The sequence below is a fragment of the Rhinatrema bivittatum genome, chromosome 11 (assembly GCF_901001135.1).
Source record: "Rhinatrema bivittatum chromosome 11, aRhiBiv1.1, whole genome shotgun sequence".
NCBI classification, from domain to species: Eukaryota; Metazoa; Chordata; class Amphibia; order Gymnophiona; family Rhinatrematidae; genus Rhinatrema; species Rhinatrema bivittatum.
In genome coordinates, this window is record NC_042625.1 from 95,019,787 (window position 1) to 95,040,225 (window position 20,439).

Below are 20,439 nucleotides of genomic sequence, written 5' to 3' on the forward strand. Positions count from 1 at the left end.
GCGAACCCTTTTTTCTTCTCCCCTGTCGTTGAAGCAGAGAACTATGCTGTATATGCATTGAAGGTGAAGTATCAGGCTTATTTGGTTTGGGGTAGTACTTCCTCTGAAAGTAGAAAGACTTCCTCTGACCCTGCCTCGGAGACCTCCTGGCTGAGGAGGGTGGGTCTGAAGAGCTGTTGGAAAGTTGTTGGAGGATATCATGGTGATCCCGCAACTGGGAAACCGCATTCCTCACCTTATCTCTGAAGAGATTCTGTCTTGTACATGGCAAGTCAGCGAGTCTTTCCTGTACCTCCAGTCATTAATCCAAGACTCGCAGCCATACCATTCTGTGGGTGCCAATTCCTGCTGCAGAGACTCTCGATGCAGTCTCAAAATCATCATAGGTTGAACAAATTTTGTGTTTTCCACACTCCACTGCTGTTGAGGCAGCCGCTTGGCCGCCTCCTGCACCTGCTTCCAGAGGTTGCGCGAGTATTGGCTCATGTAGAGCTGGTAGGAGTCAATGCGGGCAATGACCATGGCCCCTGGAATACTTTCCTCCCAAGAGCGTTCATCGTTATGTGATTCTTTCCTGGGGCGCCGAGGCATAAGTCCGAGAGCGCTTGGCCCTCGACAGTGGATTCGACCACCACCGATTGGTGTGACAGCTGAAGCTTCTTTGAATAGTGTAGCATGCTGGACAAGCTAAACCCCATCCGCCTTCCTGTTTACGGGAGGTCCCATGAGGAGGTGTTCACAGATCCACAGCAGCAACTCCTTAAAGATCTTGTGTATTGGGACCGCCACAATCTCTTTAAGAACCTCCACGAACTGGAGATTTCCAGCATCTTGTGCTTGGCACCCTCTTCAGTCATCAACTGAAAAGGGATGGCCTCGACCATCACCCGCACATAACCTGCGAAGGTCAAGTCCTGCCGTGAGAATTTCTTTGCTACTCTGGAGGAGACAGTTCTGAAGGGAGACTCTACGAGTCCTCAGAGGAGGTTTCCAGTGTCATCCTCACCTTAATCCACAGGGCATGGGCCCTAGGTCCAGGCCTTGGCAAAGCTGGATGAGGGGTTGCAGGCCTGTGTGTCCCTGCCGACCTCGATGGAGCTTCCTCCTTGGAGAAACCAGTAATGAGCACTGTATTGTTCGAGGGAAGCATTGGTGCCCCGCTGGGCATCGATGGCCTCCCAGGAACTGACGCCAGTTGCGTCAGTAACACACCAATGAACATATTGAGCCTTTCCAGCAGGGACAGTGACTGGAAGGCTGGAGGGGTGGCCAGATCTTCCTCTGATCCCAGAGGTGGATCAATGATTGGCACCAGGACTGGTGGAGACTGTCGAAGACCTCCAGCATCAATGGAGGATGGGCATTCCTCACCGCAGGACTGCTTCGGGAGCTTCATGGCATGAGCTGGCACCTTCCCAAACCTGGCACTGTGCAAAGGTGACCAGTGCTGATGCTTCCCTCGGTGCTCAGCCCAGTCTTTCCTCAGTGCAGAGGTCGATGACAAACCTGAAATCCTCGACCTGGAAGAGACAGATAGGGGCAGGTTCCCAGTGCCCCTATCTGCCAGTGGCATCAATGGCTCCACTGATGTTGATGGCTTAGTGTCCATTGGTGCGGCTCCAAGGTCCATCGGTGCTGGTGCCGCCAATGCAGATGTTGATGGCTCGGACTTCCTCAACCCAAAGAGTTACTCCATCATATCGAGTTGAGCGCAACGTCCCTTAGGGGTCATCCGAGTACACATGCAACAATTCTGGACATCATGCGATGCCCCCAGGCAGAAGACACTCATCTGGTGAGGGGGTCCATGATATACATAGTCCTCAGACACTGGGGGCATCGACAGAAACCAGACGAGGCCATGAAGAACGAAAAGAAGGGGAAATAATGAGCGCGGTGATGGCGGGCGGTCAAAGCAGACAGGTACTGAGGCACCGCCGCCATGGGGAGAATGGAAGCGAAAGTAAACTTACCAAACCGCCGAAAAACATGACTAAATAGCCTAAGGAGGGAACCAAAAGGGACATGGCATCAATGAAACATGCAAAAATCTGAAAAAGAATCTGTGAAAAGCTTTTCAAGGCAATTTTCTGAAGAAAAAGCCAAGAGCTCACCTAAACCACGAGGCGAAAACTCCACAGAAAAAAAAAGACCAGAGGAACCCTGCGTGGACGCATGGTTTAGGGCATGCTGGGCATGCTCAGTGTGCACAAAGTTCCAGAAACTTTGACAATTTTTCCGTGCTGGGTTCCATCCGATATCACCCCCCATGTGTGAGGACTACCATCCTGCTTGTCCTAGGAGAATGGTCATGTAAACATCGGAGTGCTTAGAAGTATGAGATTTCTGACCTAACTGCTCACCAGCAGAGACTCCTGACTTCTAACAGGTTGGGGCTCAAAATGAGCCTAATTTCACCAGAACTGGCATCCTACTGTAAGTGTACTACTACTGTTTTGCTCTTCCTTACAAATCAAACTGTTTATTCTTTGAAGTTGCACATCCACCTAACAGAATTGGTACTTTTATTCAGACAAAGCACCCACAGAGCTTTTTGTTGCAGACAAGTGCAGGTGCTTTAACAAATATTGCAGGTGCTCCAGGGGGTGTAGTGGTAGCAACCTCCACTAGAAGCACCTTAGGACAGGAATGGGCTAAATTTACTGGACAGTCAGCAACGATATGGATTAAAGCGTAAGAATGAAGAGTTGGATAATCCAAGTAGCGCAATGCAGATTGTTGAACTATCCATTTTGCCAACAATGTTGCAGACAAATGCGGGAAATGCTGTGACTGTTGTGACAGCTACAACAACAAAGCAGAGTGGCCCTAGTGGCGATGGAGATTATCAGTTGGTACAGCATGAAGTGCTGTGTTCTGTGAAAAATACGTAAACACAAGTTCACACTTTTTGTAACCATAGTTCTCTAAGATACACGAACAGCTGACCTAGAACCAGAAAGTGTCAACTCAGTCAACTGCTATATGTCCTACTTTAGCCCCAATTCCCAAGGCCCTTTGCCAATACCATGGTCTTAACCTAACCATTCTCTACCAGCCATGTATCATAGTTCGATATATATATACCCTGGTTTGTTTCAACAGTTTCATGATCCTAGTTCTGTATTCCTCTGTTTTATGTAATTGCACTATTTGAGGCACTGTTATTGTTATTATGTAAACCGTTTTGATTTGTAACCTGTTACAAGAAATTCAGTATATAAAACTGTTAAATAATAATAAATAATAATAATAACTATTAAGTGCAAGGGGAAAAAATGAGTTGACCTGATGGTAAATCAACAAGTTTCATAGTTAGACTGTGCTATGCTAATGAACTGTTTTACAAATGAATGTCAATCTACTTCTCTTGCCTTCCTTTTTATTCTATTTCTAGTTTATGAAAAATCGGTAAATAAAATCTCAATAAAAATATTCATAAGCCCTAATGGTAAAAAAAAAAAAAAGTCATGCATGATCTTTTCTCCCAATTCCCAACTAGACAGTGCCAAAAGCTGCTCCCTGAAACAGAGGGAAAAGCTAATGCTGACATTTTCAAAACCATTCCAGCTCCATAGCTACCACTGCAACACAGCAAACAGTTGTTGTAATTTATTACTTTCTTCTGTCTAATTTAGCCACAGATTCCCCCAGCTCTGGAATTCTCTGAAGTAATGCAGAGCTCTTGAAATGCAGCTCCCAGGCAAATCAGCTCTTCTCTCACTATTTATTCACAAGCCTCCTCTTTCTCAGGAAGAGAGAAAAGACTTCTAAATATCTAGCTCAAATCACCAAAGCTAGTTATTCTTCTTGATTCTTACAATGTTATTTATTACTCAACTCCTCTCTTCTCAAACAGGTTTTGGATTAGGATGACCTTCAGCAGTAAAAGATTGATTTCTCAACAATTACTGCTAACCCTAGTGAACATGAAGCTATAAATGTAATATATAGTAAGAGGAAATCGGGTTACAGGCCTTTTTACTTCTTGATTTTTTTTTAAATTATTTTATAACACTACTTAACCAGATATCTTTTAAAGATAGCCAGTTAAGTTGCAAGTTATCCAGTCACACAAGGCCTGATAATTTTAGGATGTCTCTGAATCAGGTCTAAAGTTAGCCAGATATAACATAAAATTGACTAAGTTATCTGGATAACTAAACCCCTCCCAGAAATGTCCCAGAATGCTTTTTTTTTTTAATCCAGCTAAATTTTAGCCAGATAAGTCATTATCTGGATAAGCAGTTCGATATTCAGAAACTTGCTATTTAAACAGATAACTTGTGAGTTATCCGTCTAAATGGCTTTGAATATTTACAGATCCAAAAATCATCAACAAATGCTCCACCTTCCAGATTCCAGTAAACCAATATGGAAACAAAGTCTGCTGGTCATTGTATCACAAGCTGTTATTTAAGTGAATCCAAAAAGAAAGTCAAATAGATAAAGGCTATACTTAGCTTTTGAAAATTCTGTATACCAATGGTATTCACCCATTGGATTCACTGATTATATTTTTGAAGTATATCTAATGTTTTTGCACTAAAAAATTTAAAAACTAGATTAATGTGGACCTACATTGATGTGTCCTTATTCTGTGGGGTTAAGAGTTTGGTATAGGTTGGTCCTACTTAAAAAATTCTATTAATAATTTTAAATAATGGCTTGTGATATTATGACCAGACTTTAAGTTTCCATATTGCTTTGAATATTTACCTCCATATGGCCTATCTAGTTTGCTCATCCATATCAACTAATTCAGATTTACAGTTCCTATCCCTCAAGAGATCTGCTATGTTTATCCCATGTTTCTCGAATTCAGATACTTTTTTTTGTCTCCATCACCTCCATTGGGAGACTGTTCCATGCATCCACTTCCTTAGATTACTCTTCAGTCCACCCCTTTTACCCTTATCCCATGACCCCTCGATCTACCGCCTCCTTTCCACTGAAAGAGACTCACCTCCTGTGCATGAAAACCTTGGAGGTATTTAATAAATGTCTCAATCCTATCTCCTCTGTCCCGTCTTTCCTCTAGGGTATAAATATTGGAGAAATTACTTACCTGATAATTTTGTTTTCCTTAGTGTAGGACAGATGGACTCAGAACCAATGGGTATAGTGTACTCCTGATAGTAGTTAGAGATGGATCAGATTTCAATCTGACGTCAGCCCTAGTACATATACCCTGCAGGAAGTGCAGCTCTTCAGTATTCTCCTTAAAAAGCATTGTGGATATATGTATGACTGACTAACTTGAATAACTTGATAAACTTTATAACTTGGATAACGTGATTAACTTTATAACTTGGTTAACTTAATCAATTTGAACCTGTTGAATTGAATATAGCTGGAGACCACAGAGAGGAAGCGGAGTGAATAGCACACACATATAGGAAAATCACAACAAAAGAATGTGCGGCATATAATGTACTGGACAATAATATAGCAAACAAACAATTATTTATTTTACATTTGCTCACTGAGAATGTGCAAGAAATTTGATATATAATTTACAATATTGTAAGAGCGACAGAGCCCCCACACGGCCGTGTTTCGCCTCCAGCTGCGTCAGGGGGACCGAAGTTTATCACAATCTACAAAATGAAATTCAATGTATTACTGTACAGGTAGGCATCCTACACATGTCATATCAAATTGTTAATGTATGTCGCTAGAAGAGACCCCCCCCTCCCAGCTCCCTTCCCTCCTTCCCCGGTTTCCCCCTCCTCCCTGCCCCCCGTCCCCCCTTCCATTTATATTTATATTTGTCATTTATTCTTTCCACCACCTGGTTTGGAGTTTCACAATTGTTTCTATGCTTGCTCTGGTCTCTTCTAGCTGATTCTCATTGTGGGGTGCGGCTGGGGCCTGGTCCAGAGCTGGTTCCCCTTTTGTTGTGCTTGTTCCAAAAGGACTGCTTCCTGTCTGTAGGACGAGGCGCTTGATAAGTGTTTCTGTATGGGTTGAAGCGCTATGAACCTCTGCCCCTGGAAGTTCGGGGGAAGGGTCGCTGGTTTCTCTTATTCCTGTCCTCCGGTAGCCGCAGCAATGGGGACTCGCCACATTTGTTAGCAAGTTTCTCTAGTTCGCTTCCGAACAGGAGGGATCCCTTGAAGGGCATCCTTGTGAGTCTTGTTTTGGAAGACGCGTCGGTTGACCAGCTTCGGAGCCAGAGTTACCTCCTGGCTGCCACGGCTGATGACACTCCTCTAGCTCTGGTGCGCACCAGATCGGAAGCAGCATCCGCGAGGAATGATACTGCTGGTTCCATGGCTTCCCCAGGAGTGTTGCTCCTGGTCTGTGATAGGCAGGCATGTGTCATCACGGCGCAGCAGGCCGCTATCTGTAGGGACATAGCGGCGATGTCAAAGGACTGTTTGAGGATGAATTCTAGACGTCTGTCTTGAGCATCTTTGAGTGCTGCGCCTCCCTCCACTGGGATAGTAGTGCGCTTCGAGACCGCGCAGACCATGGCATCCACTTTTGGGCATGTCAGAATGTCTTTGGCTGCTGGGTCCAGAGGGTACATGGCTGCCAGAGCCCGGCCCCCTTTGAATGTAGACTCTGGGGCAACCCATTCCAGGTCAATTAACTGTTGGACGGCTTGTAACAGAGGGAAATGGCAGGAGGTCTGACGGAGTCCCTCTAGCAGGGGATTCGTCTTAGGTTCCCCCGAGGCACTTGTGCCCGGGATAGCAAGCTCCTTCAGGCTGTGGGTGACCAGGTCTGGAAGCTCGTCCCTGGTGAAGAAGCGCCTCATGGTCCGGTGAGGCTCTGTCCCCGGAGGGAGTTCTCCCTCCTCCAGGGGCTCTGATTCCTCCTCCGAGTTGTCCGTGTCCCCGTAGGTGGGGCTTCTGCGTGGTGGATTCACTTCTCTGGGCCTAGAGGGTCCCGGGGCGTAGAGGTCCTCTGGTGGAGGCAGTGGCCGTGTTATCGGAGGCTCTGTCTGCATGTGAACAAAGGTGTGCAGGCCTTTGAAGAATTCCACCCAGGAGATAGACACTGGGTCCAAGCTAGGAAGCGCTATGTCCCTGGGGGGTCCTGTTTGAGGGGGGGGGTCCCGCTGGGCTTTGCTAGGTCTGGGGGTACTTATTGAGGAGCTAGAACTCGGTCCTGGCTGGGACTCCTCACACTGGATACACAGGGCGTTGGCCTCTTCGTGTTGTGCGGCTCTGATGTGGCATGCTGGGCAGAGGCCCTGAGCCTTGAGCTCCTTTTCCCGTGATGCCACAGATATAGGCGCGTAAAATCTGTTATGCGAAGTTGTGTGCGCGCGCTCAGGATGTGCATGCTGGTGTGCGCACAAATCGCAGTTATGCGCCCGGCACAGTAAGCGCATGTTACGAGCGTATCTTGTGCACACGGTACTTGAGCGTGCGACGTTGTGTGCACAAGGAATTTGTGTGCACGGCTCGCCTCTGTGCGCACGGATCGAAACAGCGAACTGGGCAGCAAGCAGATCAAAATGGTGCCGTGACCACGCGGACAATATGGCGACCACCACAGGGGTCTCCACGTGGGAGGACCCTTGGATCTAACCAGGGTCTAGCCCTGCTAGGGCGGATCAACCCGGTGGCACTGGGCCCGGCCGGCGACCTGTGTGACTCCTCGAGCTTCGGAGACAGAAATCTTCTTTAAAGACTCCGATCTTACCTTGTCTCGGTGCTTCCCGGTTGCGTTCCGGGCGGTCTCTGGCTGCGGGGGGAGAGGGAAAATACCTTCACCGCCTCGCTCGAGGTTGCACCTGCTGCCTCTCAGCCGCACCCGAAATCGGGGGCTAGGTCCCCGCCAAGGGTCGGCCGCCGGACCGAGACTTACCTCCGAGGGATTGAGGAAATCACCTCGGGAATTCTCAACTGGGGGAGGGACCTGAGTGTGTCACCGTAGGAGAGCGGGGCTCGTCTGTAGAGGTAAGATTTCTTATTTTGGGTTTTCTCCGGTAAATTTACTCTAACGCTGTGAGAGCGTGCAAGTAGTCCCTAACTGCTATGGAGACGGAAAATTCTGAAGAGCTGCACTTCCTGCAGGGTATATGTACTAGGGCTGATGTCAGATTGAAATCTGATCCGTCTCCAACTGCTATCAGGAGTACACTATACCCATTGGTCCTGAGTCCATCTGCTACACACTAGGAAATTAGATATTTAAGTCTGTCACCATATGCTTTAGAACGAAATCACCAACCATTTTAGTAGCCACCCTCTGGGACAGGTTTACATCCTTTTGAAGATATAGTCTCCAGAACTGCACACAATATTCCAAATGAAGTCTCACTAAGGACTTATACAGGGGTAACTATCACCTCCCTTTTTCTGCAGACCATTCCTCATTATGAAACCAAGCATCATTCCGGCTTTTCAAGTGGAGTAGTAGCCTAGTGGTTAAAGCAGTCAGTGGGCTGCGAACCAGGGAAGCCAGGGTTCAAATGCCACTACTGCTCCTTGTGACCTTGAGCAAGTCACTTCACTTTCCATTGCCGCAGGTACAAATATAGACTGTGAGCTCTCTAGGGACAGGAAAAAACCTACAGTACCTGAATGTAATCTGCTTTGAAATACCTGAAAGGCGAAATATAAATAAAATAAATTTTGAAGTCACTTTATCCACCTGTTTAGCCACCTTAAGATCATCAGATACAATTATCCCCAGATCCTATTCTTTCATACTTAGAATTTCACCCCTATATTACACTTCTCTTTTGGGTTTTTGTACTACATGTATAACTCTGCAAATGTTTTGCATAAATCTTAGCTGCCAGACCTTAGATCATTCCTTGAGCTTCGCTAAATCACTCCTCATATTTTCCTCTACTTATTGGATGTCTGTCCTATTGCAAATTTGGTATAATTAGCAAAAAGAAAAACCCTTGACAAGCCTTTGGCAATGTTGCTCATGAAAAATGTTGAAAAGATCCGGTCCAAGGACTGATCCCTTGAGGTACACTGCTAGTAACGCCCTCCTCCTTGGCGTGAATTCCATTTACCACTACCCTTTGTCACCTCCCACTCAGTCAGTCACTATAGCGCCCACTCCAAGGGTGCAGATTTATGTATAAGTCGCTTATGCGGAGCCCTGTCAAAGGTCTTACTGAAATCCAGGTACATTACATCTAAGGGCTCTCTCCTAATCCAACTTTCTGGTCACCAAATCAAAGAAACTGATCAGATTCATCTGACAAGACCTACCTCTGGGTAAAACCTTACTATCCATTGGATTCCAGAAACTGCACTAACCTTTATTTTTTATTTATTTAAAATAATGATTCCATTAATTTGCCCAGCACTGAGGTCTGACTAACTGGCCAGAGGTTCTCAGCCTCCTCCTTACTTCCGCTTTTGTAAATAGGAATCAAATCCACCAGTCTCCAATCCTCCAGAACTACTCCTGAATCTAAAAAAAAAAAACATTGAAAAGGACCTTTTCAATTACTTACCTGATAACTTTGTTTCCTTAATGTAGATAGATGGGACTCAGCTTCCCACCCTTAGCTGCCAACTGATCCTGTGGGGAAACGGATCCCAGGGGATTACTGGTAAGTGTCCATCCAGTCCCTAGAATGGGGTAACTATGTTCTTACTCAAGTTCAGTGTTTATTGTTGGTTGAGCACAGTAATGGTTGACTGTTTTTAATTAGTTTTTTGCTAGTCTGTTCACAGTTGGCTTTTGAAGAGAATACTGGCAGGCTGGGGTCACTGCAGAGTTATATATACTGTGACATCAGCTTGCTCTATCTCCATTTGCTGGTAGGGGAGCATAAACCACTGGTCCTGAGTCCATTTGTCTACATGCTAGGAAAAGACATACTGTTTTATAAAAAAAATCCCAATTGTTTGTCTTCTCAATACACACTGAACTGTTATCCTTGTCCTCAAAAGTAAATTCACCCACTGGCAGAACCGGTACACTTAGAGAAAGTTACATTAACTATTTTAGTTGTTCACAGACAATACAACACACAATGTTTTGCTTCAGCTAATTCTATATATCAAGACAAATACTCATACTTTTCAAATGCTATGTTCCAATCTAAACAGAAATAGCACAATGAAGGCCTGACTTGTTGGGGTTAGACACGTCCATAAAATCTAAACACACTGCACCCCATCTATTAAAGCAATTGGTATGACAGGTGCCAGAAGGCCTGAGAAAAGCTCTATCACACACAAATTCATAGACCTCAGCTGCTATTGGTAGATTTCCTCAGGAAACCCAATAAAAGAATTTGCAATACTTCTGCCCCAAATCTCTATAAATTTCATTCAGACAGACACCTGTACCTTTCTGGACCGACAAAAAAAGCCCCATTCTTCCTATGTAAGACAATGATCTACCAAGCAAACCACTGACAAATCTACTATAATCTTTTCCTCTTCCCATTGGGTCATATTATATTAGTTGGGTTTTTTTTCACAAACTTTGAAAAAAAGGGAATATCATTAGTTTCTTCTTACCTCCTTATCTACTGCATTATACCTGATTTTTATTTGGCTAACTGTATCTTGTTTTGAACTTTCTTGATGGAAAAGCATGTCATAAAGAAATAATGATGATGAAGAAGAATGCTATTATAAAAGGAGTTGCAATAAGAACCAGGCTACAGGTATGAAGTCCAATATCCCAAGGATAATAGCTGTCCCTACAAGCTCACTACAGAAAAAGCTCTACAGTCACTTCATTTTTAACTGACACCAGCAAAAGGTGCTTCAATATTACCTAATTCCAGAAGCCTTGCTAGCTCCTAAATAGATGACAGCTGTGTCACAGGCAAGGCTGGCATGGATCACCTGCTCAATTCATTTATGACAAACACGGATGAGAACAACAGACTCGCAACTTGATCTCTCAAGGGAGTTATTAACTCACTTCATCCTAAAACCTGAGAGCTGCACACTAATCCTTTTCAATTTCTGTAGCAAAGCATGACATCACGTAAAACATATTATATACTGGAGAAGATAATGTTGGGGGAGGCAGGAGAGGAGCAGTGAATGTATAGTTGGGTCACATGGACAGTGGAGGAAAATGCATTACAGGCCAATGCAATACAGTCTGTTGGCCGCAGTGCATGGCTCAACACATAATTGGACGAGTGTCCATAACCCCTGATGAAAAACTAGGGTTAGCATGTCCAAAATGCGCATTCAACTGAGCGCGTAGCTAATAGCGCTTATCACATGTAAATTCATGTTGATGAGGCTATAGCTATTTCCCCCTCAATGCAAAAAAAAAAAAAAAAAGTGCCCGACATGCACATTTTTACCCTAAAAAATTAACACCTGCCCTGGAGAAGGCATTAATTCTTGAGGAATCCAAAAGTTTACAGAAAAGCAGAAAATATTGCTCTTCTGTAGTTTCCCCAACTTAATATTGTGGCAATATTAAAACGGAGGAACCGAAAAAGGAAAAACCTTAAAAAAAAAAGTGTGCCGGCAGTCAGGTTAGGAAAAGGGACGCTCAATTAACGGGTGACCATTTTCCTAACCTGTGGCTGTGCACACGTTAGGAAAAGGAACGCTCATAAAACTGAGCGTCCGTTTTCCTAACCCGCTGACAGCCACCTTTTCTGGGTGCTTGATGCCAAGGTGGCACTAGGGATGCAAAATTTTCTCTAGCACCTCCTTTTTACCACAGCAGTCGATTTAAATATTAAATCGGGTGCCCGGGAGAGGTGGATTGGCGTGTGCTCAGTCGTGAGTGCCTGTTTAATACACACCAATATTGCATCAGCCTGTTATTTGGTCCCTCTGCAATCTCCAAAGAACACAAATTGATTTGAGTTTTGGGGACATCCCTAATGAATATTAGAGATATGCATTCAGCACATCTGTTTTGGCGGATATTTTATGTTCCTCGCCACAGAGAGTATGCTAGCAACGGAGAGTATGCATGTATTTTTAATAATGAGATACCCGCATACTATCCATTTTTCTGAGTGCACTAGAAAGTCTGTGAGGTACACACATGCCTGCCAAAATAAATACATTGAATCCACATCCATAATGAGATAGATTTGCAATATACTGCTATCGGTTTTATGGTTTATATATAAATTTATGTATGCACTAATTTATTTTGTTTGATTATGGATGTTATTTATTGTAATCTTTGGAACATAAGAATGTTTAAATAATTATACAAAACTGCTTTCATATCCTTTTCTCATGCATATTCATTACTGACATCTTGAAAGTCAGACCAGTTAGTGGCCCTCAAAGATCACAGTTTGATATCTGTGCTCTAAAGCAAGAATTTTTGGATTTTAAATGTTTAATTTTTGATCAAATTAGTTTGATAAGTATATAAAAGGTTCATTAAATTAAGTAACAATGGCAAAATACAAACAGTCTAATAGAAAAACAAATAAAATAAATAAAATAAATTGTGCCTTGTTATATGTTTATCATAAGAGAAAAACAATGTATTTGCCAAAAATTAAACACATACATATAGACAGACAGCCTCTGTACCACCAGCCTTACAGAGTAGATGAGGGGGATTACAATCTGGCAATGGCAACTGACCGTTTATTACTATTAATAGCCTCTTCCAAGTTTTGTAATTGAAAAAAAAAAACTCCTCCTTGGTTTTCCTGTCCTGCTACAGTTTATCCTCAACATGAAATAGAAGCAATAAAAATAAAGAAAAGGACGGTTTACATCACAAGGCTTTTTGAACAGCCATATTCTGTAATTTTCTTTGTGACACAGAATACCAGTCGACTGATATGAATCTGATAGCTATAAGGCACACTGAGCAGCTGAACATTAATTCAGCTTTGCATGTAAGGGTAATTCTATATCCTTTGCCATTCTAAGGGTCTCCTATCCTCTCTCTATATATGAAAGATGTAATGATCTTGATTCATGAAGCAATTTACTATGTTTGGTCAGGACGCAATAAAACTATAAATCCTGTTATGATTAATAAAAAAAATATTATCTGTTTTAAAATTCAAACTTTTGACAGAAGTATATACATTTCCATTGTAACGCTGTGATTAATGCTTATTTCTCATGAAATACTTCATCATAACTAAAGTTCTGTTGTTTCAAGAGGAGGACTGGTATTAATCTATGCTACAAACATGAAACATTTACCAGATTTCAATAACTAAAATACATTTTAGAAAGAGAAAGGTAGTAAAACTGGCAGACTAGTTTGGTCTTAATAGTCCTTACGTCTGGCATTTTATTCTATATTTCTGTGACAAATATCTTTATATGCGCCCAAGCAGGTCAAACAGCATATACATTTAAGCCACAATAAAGCAAATTAAAGAAAATTGTAATAGGTCTTTCAAATACCGAGTTTTAGACCTCCGAACAAGGTAGGTAAAAACTGTATGCTTGATTGAAAATAGGATTTTTACAATTGTTTCTACAGCAAATCCTTTTGGAAAACCATCTTTCTAGAGCAGTAGTTCTCAACCTTTTTCCCATCGTGATATACCTAACAGACCATGACACACTGCTCATTACAATTTATGACAGAAATAAAAAAAAAAAAAGGTCCAGTATTATTTTTATTGTTAAGAATGACAAGTACTCTGAACAGAAATTGAATAAATAGTAAACATCCCATATCAAAACACCAATTTCCAGCACTCAAACAGTAACCACCTTACCTAAGAAAAGGCAACACTGAAAATATTATACCAGGCCTTAAGACCCCAATACTCCTCCTATTAGGAAAACGAACCAAGCCAGGCTGCTATAGAGCCCTACATAGAAACTACACGCCACAGAATATCTCACCTCAGTCACATGTGCAGACCCTCACCTAACAAAGAATAAAGAGACCATAAAGCATAAATAGAAACAAGCCAGAGACCGCATGCAGTGTAACAAAGCAAAAAGAGAACATCACCAGTCCTCAAAACAAATCAAGAAATATAAAATCAATAGCAGAAAACCATACTAACAAAAAGAACAGATTTCAAAATAGCTGATGAATGGAATATCCAATAATTAAAAACTCATATAAAACATTTCTAGATACCAATAACATATTTCAAAATAGCAGACACAAAGACCCAATAATGAAAAATAATGATAAAATATGCCTTGCTCTGCATACCTGGGAATGTTTGATATCCAGGTGCCCTGAGATTGTTTTGAATTAGGAGGAGGAGGGATGGTTGCTTGTACCTTTCTCCTCTGTCACACACAAACTCTCTTTCTCACACTGGATCTCAGTCACACACGTATACACACGTCTGTCTTTTCACACCTGCACACATACAGGCTTTCAATCACACACTTACACACGTCTCTTTCTCACACACAGACTCATTCACACACCTACACACATGTGCTCTCTTTCTCTCACTTACACACAGGCTCTCAATCACATACTCCCTCACCTACACCGGCTCTCAATCACACGCAGACATATGCTCTCGCTCTTACTTATACACCCAGGCTCTTCATCATCCATACACATGATCTCTTTTGCACATACAAGTTCTTAATCATACACTTACATTCATGCTATCTCTCTCACACACAAAGGATCTCAATCACACACTTACACATACAGACTCTCAATCAATCACTCACATACATGCTGTCACACACACACACAGAGGATCTCAAACACTCACTCACTCTCACCCCCCCCCCCACTGAACTAGCGACAGCAGCAGCCTCCTCCACTTCTCGTGGCCTCAAGAAAGGAGTCCCATCTGCTGTGGGGGCTGATGTTGCTCCTCTTTTGCTCCGCACCACGCTGCATGCACTAGCATGGTCTTTTCTTCCTGTGCACGTAGCCGCTGTCTACCACTTCTTCTTCCGGGCCACGGGGAGGGGGGGGGGGCGGGAAGAAGTGACCATACCGGTGCCAATGACTCCAGCTCACCTGCCACGTTCCACCAGGGCTATCAGCATTTGAAGCCCGGGCAGAGGATGAGTTCCTATTTCGCTGGGGCAGGAGCAGCAGCTGGATCAGCGGGTGACCGGAAAGTGTGGATCACACATGTGTGACTTTGGCGATAAACTGGTGTGTCACGACACACCGGTTGAGAACCGCTGTTCTAGAGCAGAGGTGCTCAAACCAGTCCTTGGGCCCCTGCCCCCCCAGTCAGTCAAGTTTTCAGGATACCTCTAATGAATATACATTAAATTTAATTGCATGCTTTACCTTCTATATATGCAGATAAATCTCATGCATATTCATTAAAAATATTTGGAAAATTTGACTGGCTAGGGGGCTCCCAAGGACTGGTTTGAGCACCCCTGTTCTAGAGTAAGCACATTTCTAATGCTTATTCTTTCTTTCCTCTGAAACTGTCTAACATAGTTTATAGTACCAAGCAGCAGTGGTACCAGAATCTATTGGGATACTCTGCAAATGTACATTGTAAAGTAGTATACAAACATTAGTTCATACTCCAAAGAGTTTTCCCTAGTTTTATGTTTATTGGAAAATCCTTACTGTATGATGTCTTAGAGTAGCAATGAAATCTAAGCGCTGCTAAATGTGGACATTCTTTATCTATGGTCCAGTGGTTTCCAAGAGCGTTTGTCATAGAGGAAAATCACAGGTGAAAGATCAAAAGCTGTTCCTTGCCTTCAGACATGGAAGATTTCATCTCCAACTTCACCCCACTAAAGATAGGAATAGAATTAACAGCTTAGAGACATCCCCAGACACTATCTACCTCGGGAATGTAAAAGATACAGCTAACCCCCCCCCTCTCCCCCATAAATCTCAGATTAGAATGCCTAGAACTGCTTAGCTTGCATCAGCCAAAAGCATTTAACTGTAAATACTTCTTAATAATAATCTTAAGCATTAAGAAATCAAACACTGCAATTAAAAGAATATTTCAAGCAATACCAATTAAAGATTTTTGGCAATTTAGCTATGAACACATTTCATCATGAGGTAGTCTGTCAGCTGGCAAACCTTAGAAAACAAAAAAATAAAATAAAGCAAAGTCCAATGTGGAGTTTGCAAAATTAAACATTAGCAAACTATCCAGGGTAAAAGTAAAACAAGGCTCCACTTTCTGAATGTGAGCCACTCTTTCATTCTCATGCATTTCTGTTAAAAAGTGCTGGAAATTTGAAAGGAGAAATCATACCCAGAGATCAATTTTTATCAAGATTCGCACTAGCAAAATCAATCATTATCCTTTCTGCTGACACATGGGGATCTGGACTAGAAGAGCTTGCTGGAATGACCAACATAAATATCAGCATTTGCTGCAGAAGTCTTCCAGGCAAAAAGCTTGATCTGACCACACTATTTCACATAAAATTTGGTATCAGGATAGGGCTGTATGAGTGATTAGAAACAATAAAAGAGCAAGCCAATTCTCCTTGAAAGAATGAGATGTAATTTTCTTGTGGGAAAACATTCCCTATTCATCTACTGCAATCTGATAGGCGAGCAAAACGTAATAGGAATAGTGAAAGTCAATATGATCACTCCCAATTTAAAATGACAAGGCATAATAGTCACATTTTAAATTAGAGCTCAGAAAAATGTATATGTCTATCACACAATTTGTTCTACAATATGAATGGCCCAAAAAAGGTGTTACATTTTGTATACTTTTAAAAGAACAAGCAAAAACTAAGAGTAAAAAAAGAAATATCTCTGCTTCCATACCTTTAAAGCTTTAACAATCTTCCTAATTTTCTACATAATTTACATTTGTCATCCTAAAATGAAAATATTTTAGGAAAAGAATGAGGTGAGAAAAGTAATTCTACTTAAAAAAAAAAAAAAAAAAAAGTTAGGTGGCATCTGGAATCTTTTTAATACACGTCAGCAAACAATTCAGCTATAAAAAAAATTAGTTATATTAAGCAGCGACGTCACCTACTCCAAAGGAAACGGAAACTTTGCCCAACTAACCAAGCAGCCAAGGCAATGTAAAGGAAATATGCCTGCTCCCATTTTTAAAGTAGTAGTATACAAAAACTTTCTACACATGTATGCTCCTTTTTTATTCTAATTTTTCTTCACTCAAGACATTGAGCATTTCTTGCTGCCATGCCCATCAACAAAATTACATAAATCAGGGTGTTGTGCTGATGTACTGATCCCCATAAGAACCCCTATGCAGGTATTACATATGATACATGTACTGGACAGGAATGCTAAAATCAAAGCTCCCCAAAAATCCCCAAAACACAAACTTTAAAAATGTAATTAAAATAAACTCAAGTGAAACTATATTAGGGTTTACAGGCTAGGATACTTCCTGCAGTGTCATGCTGCAGAGTGCATGTACACCAAGAAGCTCCTGGGCTGCCGTACTCAGAAAGCTTTAAATCGCATTAAAAGCATCAATTGCTATGAACAAAATAGCTCATCACAGAAAACAAAAGGGAACGTGCCTACCAAAAAAACTGGGAAAATCGATTGCAAAGAAACAGCAAAAAGGCTGAGAGAGAAACTGAAAGCACTGGAACCTGAAATGGCTGCTGACAGAAAAAAACCTCACAGCTTAACATAGAAGATATTGCTAACTTGGTTTCAGCTACTGTAACTAAAGTTATTGAAGACCCAAAATGAAGCAGTATAGTTGAGAAATAAAAACCTAGCAAGTACTGCTGCTTTAACAAATTGTTAGGTTAAAACATGATTATGAACTGACCAGGCTTGGACAAAATAACAGACGGTGCAGGTACACTTTTCACTCCCTCTGCTCCTCCTCGTTCAGTTTTCAGAAACCATTTTGCAAGTTTGTGGTTCAATCTCTGACAAGGGACATGAGCTGCAGATGCTGTGACCCAGCATTTTCTTGGAACTTGGATTATTTATTAACTGGTGCACTAAATTTCGACTACATTGGATCTGTATTAATTTCCCAATCTGTCTTGCCACGTTTTCCTAAATTACCTATTGCAGTTTGTTCAGGATGTAAGCAATTTGGCTGTAATGCACAAAAATACATTTCTGTCTCCACCCATCTAGATTCTTTTAGACAGTGACATTTTTATTAGTTCAACACAGAACTAATTCAAAGATGACGTATATGAGCTTTTGAGACTAGACAGCACCTGTCTTCACATGTCACCACCCACTCAAATTTGCATAATGTACTCCTAGTCCAATATGCTAAAAATAATCTTTAAAACAGTGAAAATGCAGTCAAGGCTCAGGAGTTACAGAGGGCTCTTTTGGGGGTCCTTAGTGAGACTCTTCTGCATAACAGATGTTAACAGTTAGTTGTGTCCATATGTGACATGTTTTGCAGGTAACAGGATTACGTGGCAAACATTATGTGAGGAACTGCTCTGGGAAACAACATCCTTAGCAGATTAATTCTACCAATAAAACTTCAGCTTTCATAAGAACCTGTCAACAATTAATCAAAGCACAGAGCTTGAAAATCCCACTTTAATATACTCTGGCGGGACACTCAGCACGAAACCTCATTTCCTGGTCTTCATAACAGATTTTTGGGACATTGTACCAACTTAATTGTCTTGTGCAGTGGTGTGTCAGTAAGAAATACCATTATGGAACAGCACTTGGCAGAAAAATATCACAGCGAAACCAACACCTTAAAAGAAGAATCCGGAGACGTTACTCCAACTAAATCCCATTTTCCTACAAATGAACCACTGAGGATTCATCTGTTACCTTAAAGCATCCAATGTTTCTTGCCACCAATAATTAAAAAATAATCACAGCAACTATGCAGAACATGTTTACTTCATTCTAGCAATTGTGCACTGCTGAGAAAGGGTTAAATAACAAAGGAACTGTGATAGGTAAACCATCTCTGTAACTCCCCTAGGCTAATTTGCAGCCAGTTTTATGTTGCAATGAAACAACTTTTAATGCTTTGTATTAAACCCCACCCCCACCCCCCAAAAACCCACATTTACTGGTTGCTTTAAATCATATTTTTAATTTTGTTGCAATTGCAAATGAAAAGAAAACCTGGGCACAATGTTATAAATAAATACATACCGAAATGAAGTTTTTACAAAACTGTGTGGCTCCTGCAGCAACAGAAAAGGCCCTTGGTTCTTGTGCCTCTATTGCCCACCCGGCAATTTCACTCTGAAAGGCAGGGAACATAGTGGCCCACCTTCGACATCTTGGGGACTTTTTCCCTAAAGTCTAACTGACTCCTCCACAGGGCCAGGATTAATTTGCTTTCCGTTTGTAATCAGATCGGATCTGTGAAAGGCAGTGTCTAAAACCTGATAAAAAGCAGTCCCGAATAAGCATGACAGAAGAAATGAGGAGTAAAAAAAGCGGAGGGCAGCCAGAGCCAGAGTAAAGAAAGCTCCCAGAGCAGCCACAGGCAGGGCAAATTTCCTTCCTGGTTCAGGCTACAAAACAGGTTTTCCCTTCTTAACAGTAGAAACTCCACCCTCTCCACTTTTAAAGGCACACTACAGAGAGAAGTGCACACGCTGAAGAATTCTTACACAGTAACCTACTGGCATAGAGCCACTTTCACAGCTAAATTCAGACAATCCCTAAATGTTTCTGCATATGGCAAAGATTATAAATCAGCCTGTGTAGTTATATTTATTTTTTCACAAAGGCCAATTACCTCAAACAATCTCTAATTATAGGAACCATGGATTCTGTTAAAATGTAAAGGTCAAAACATTCAATGTATTCAGTTTTGAATGTAGTTCTGTGTTTATGAACATCAAGATAACATAAGCCTGAATATTAGAGAAGAAAGTATAGCAAGTTTGCTTACTGTAAAATGGGGTTCTCCATAGACAGGATGAATTAGTCATGATGCGTGGGCGACATCCTACAGCACCAAACGGATCCTTTTCTCTAAGCTCAGAGGAGCTTTTGCTCTACTGAGCATGTGTAGAAGTTCCTGTGTGAGTGCTGCCTTGTAAGTCCCTCTATCATAGAACTTCGCTTTAGCTTGATAATCGACTCGCCAGGGAGGTGGGTGGGAATCAAGCATGGCTAATGCATCCTGCTGTCAATGGAGAACCCTATATACAGTAAGTAAACTCACTTTTACTGACAAATAGGGTTGAATTAGCCATGACATGTTGGGAGTCCCAAGCTGAGGGTTGTGTAGTGGAGCACTCACTGAAAAAGCAATCCGCTCCTCTGTAGGAAGTAGACTACTAGGTGAACAGATTATGCAAAACTGTCTGCCCAAATTTGCTGTCCCTCTGATATAATGATAATTGTATATGTAACAATATTATAACAAAAGTGTAACCATACTATATAAACATTTAGTCCATGTGTAGGGAATACCTTCAGTCCCAAAGGCAAATCAAAAGTGGAGTTCTTACAGATATCAGTAAAAAGTAAATGTTTACAAATAAGCTAAGGTGCCAAAACCGCTGTTCTGTGTCGTCAGCAGTCACATGAACAAAAAGGACCAATCAGAATAGAACTTTACAATACCAAGTAAACTGGATAAAGAGTGCAGTGTAAAGGAAAACATACCAATAATTGTAAATATGTAAAAATATT

General features: G+C 41.9%; 1 protein-coding gene across 5 annotated transcripts in view; it reads right to left on the reverse strand.

Moving 5' to 3' along the window:
* The window catches only part of THRAP3 (thyroid hormone receptor associated protein 3), a 135,697-nt gene that overhangs the window by 65,556 nt on the left and 49,702 nt on the right, over positions 1-20,439 (reverse strand). For 2 of the 5 annotated variants that reach the window (XM_029619217.1, XM_029619218.1), the window contains exon 1: positions 18,940-19,271. The exons of the other annotated variants lie outside the window; for them this stretch is intronic. The gene's annotated coding sequence lies outside the window, so the exon portion shown is untranslated. Of the gene's footprint in view, positions 1-18,939; positions 19,272-20,439 lie in introns of those variants that run through there. 5 annotated transcript variants of the gene reach the window in all.